The sequence below is a fragment of the Dipteris shenzhenensis genome, chromosome 27, assembly GCF_047967505.1.
Source record: "Dipteris shenzhenensis isolate YYH24624 ecotype China chromosome 27, Dip_SZ_1.0, whole genome shotgun sequence".
Taxonomy (NCBI): Eukaryota; Viridiplantae; Streptophyta; class Polypodiopsida; order Gleicheniales; family Dipteridaceae; genus Dipteris; species Dipteris shenzhenensis.
In genome coordinates, this window is record NC_141622.1 from 28,152,645 (window position 1) to 28,156,190 (window position 3,546).

A 3,546-nucleotide genomic window follows, 5' to 3' on the forward strand; every position below is an offset into this window, starting at 1 on the left:
ACACTCAATCACTTCTCAAAGTATGGAGAATGGGATGCGACTGTAAACATGGTAAGTGTTAAAGAGCTAAGGTTGATTGAGATGCCTATGGGTGTTCATGTGTTTGAGTTATGGTCCCATTTTAATTTGATACATGATGCAGTGCTACACCCGCATATGTTGCCCTATGCTCGTCGTGAGGAGGCGAAGCATTGGCGATATGAGGTGGGATCTTCAAGAGGGACTATTACAGATGCATGGAGTGATGGTTATAGTAGCCCTCTGCCATTACCTCATGAGGCCGTGGAGGAGGAGGTGTTTGATGATATGGTGTGGGATTTATATGTCCATCAATCCTCAGGTAGGAATGATAGCATGGAGCAAGACGATCTTTTTACTGCAGCATCGACTCCACTGTTTGAGGGGTGCACATTCTCTGTTCTACATGCCTCCCTTGAGTCACTAAACTTGCAGACCATCTATGGATGGAGCAATGCAAGTTTGAATGCATTACTCAAGTAATCTTTAAAGCCTATTTGCAAACATGGTGAATTATGCTAGTGGGTCAATTACTCGAATGCTTTTTCTCATTTATGGTCTTCACGTGCAGACTATTGTGTAAAATGCTTCCAAGGGAGAATAAATTACCGACCTCAAGAGATATGTCAAGGCAACATGTGACCTCTCTTGCAGGACTAGATTACAAGCGCATCCATGCATGCGTCAACGATTGCGTTTTGTCAAGAGAGTGTCCTACTTGTGGAGAGGCAAGATATAGAGCACATCTCAAAACTTTGGATGTGCCTCGTAAGGTTCTGCAACATTTTCCCATAATCCCTCGCATCCAACATATGTTCAAGTGCAAATCCATTGCAGAGCTCATGTCATGGCATTCCTCCCATTGATCAACCAATGGCAAGTGGAGAACTCTTGCAAACACTCTTGCATGGAAGCATATTGAAGACACATGGCCAAGCTTCAAGGAAGAACCTAGGAACTTGAGACTTGGATTGGGTATGGTCTGTGTGAACCCATTTGGTCTCAAAATCACCTCTTACAGTGTATGGCTAGTAATATTTGTGAATTATAATCTTCCACTCTCTATGGCGATTAAGAAAGGACATGTTATGTTATCCCTTCTAATTCTAGGGAAACATAAAGTAAAAAATCCTGATGTTTATTTGGAGCCTTTGATTGATGAGCTAGAGATACTTAAGAGAGGTATCGAGGTGCATGATGTGAGCAGGCCTCCCTCATCATGAGACTTCAATTGCAAAGTAGTCTTGATGTGGATGACGACTCCACCACTTGGCATGAGCCGATAAGGGTTTGTAACTATTATGTGCTATATTGAATGGAATAAAGATTGCCCGCTAACACCAGCTTTTGTTTAGATACTCCATCTTTTATCATTTACCATATTGGTCCCACCTTAAGATCAATCACCTAATCATGTACTAAAGACATTGGGGCAGAAGTAAGTGAACAAGAGATGAAATTTGAAAGGGATGTGATTTACATGTCAATTTCGTACTTATTTAGTTGACCCATTACTTTGAATTTTGTTATTCATCATGGCCACCATCACTAGAATGTGCATCCTCATTGATTTAGTGGTATTTTCTTGAATTATAAAGAAAGGGTGTGTCATACAGTGTGGTCATACAAGCGACACTTTCATGTGGAATGCATCAATTCAAAGAGGGCCACATTTGATTTCAAAGTCATGGCTACCTTTATACAAGATATTGGAGCAAGATTATCAGATGCCAATCTCCTTTCCACACAATTAGATTATTGTGGGATGATAAAAGGTATCCTAGAAACTAGATTAGATAATTGTGTATTTTCATTCTTGACAAAAAATGCTTCAAAGCTATTAACAATGGTCCAAGTGCTACAATCAACAAAGATTCTAGTGGCCCTTTTGTCATAGATTCATGGATCCAAACTTTCAACAAATCAAACTTCTTTTCTTCCTATATATGGTTTAATATTGTGACCTCAATTCATAGCATTTAAAGAAGTGGCATACTAGGATCCATTATTCAAGGAACTCTATGATACAGACCTGTCCTATTGACATTTCGGAAAAGGCAATGTCCAACTTCACCATTACATCTTCCCTCTTAGTGAAGACCCATGGAGCCTTCAAAAGCACAATTTTGGTATTGTTGCTTTGTGGCCTGCACAACTTTTAGATGCACAACCTTGGTACCATTGCTTTGTGTCCATAACTACTTCATCTTATACCCATATTATCCTTATCTCTCACATGCTCTATGTTCCCCTCACGTACCTCTTACCAATAAAATGTGCACAAATGGCACATCCCATGTTCTTGATGAAGATACGCATGGGGTCTAATGGACACACGAATTGTATTCAAAATTATATTAGTCTTGGCAGTAACAAGGAGGGGGTGAAGGCATTAGTATTATCAATGCATACGTTGATGACCATGGCAATGAGAACAAAAAAACTCTACAATATGGGTAGGCTTTACTTGTTTGCTTTTTGCATTTTTCAAGAAGTGTAACATATTTAACAAGAAGGTTGTTTGTATGCAGATGGCTAGGCATAGTCTTCATCATCAGCGTAGAGCCCATTGGATGGGATCTCTAAGTGGATTCATCAGAGGATTCCTTGTCATAAAAATATGAATGATTATTTCCTTGTTTTTTAAGGTGCATTTTGTATAAGTGTTTTAAAAATATGCATTAATAAGCTTCTAAGTTCTACCATGTGCATGTGTGTGTGTGTGTGTGTGTGTGTGTGTGTGTAATGTACATGATACATTGTAGATGCATCAATGTGAGTATTTTCAATTTCTTGCAAATTTTGACGTGGGTTTCGATATCATTACATGGTTTGGAAGCATGCGCAAACATGAAAATGATATGCGACCCATTTTGGGCTTTGTGAATACATTTATCTTACTCACATTAAAGCGTTTTTAAAGTATCATACTATCAGACACATATAGATACAGTAGAAGCCAAGAGATACATATTTTTAGACCTGGATGAGATGCATGGACCAAAACGAGGAAATATGGTGATCGATTAGAGGCATGATACTCTCAATGTTTGAAGATGAAGCTCATGCCCAACATACATGTCCATCCTACACATGATGGGATCATTTGTCTAAAAGCACCTCCATTAAAGAAAGTGATTGGCTATGTGCATGGAAAGATAAGGGCAAGCATTTGCCATGTAGGATGGAATCTCTCAATTATCCATGAGCTTTTTTTGTTGGAGTGAATTCCCTCAAGTAGTTTTGAGGGAATATCAATGGATTCCTTAAGGAAAAAAATACAACGCTTGAACTCGCTTCACTTTTATTTTTTCTGCATCAATAGTGATATTTTCAACTCTATTCATGTCCCTAACACTCGTTTGAGTTCCTCCCCATCCCTCCTCTAATTCCCCTTGATATTGGAAGGAGATTGTATGACTTCTTATCCCTTGATTTAGTTCTATAGGAGGTCAAGTACTTGAGGATCTTGTGGGCTTCAAATAGCCTTTTCTTCCTCTCGATCAACTATTTTGTTTGAAAGTAAGT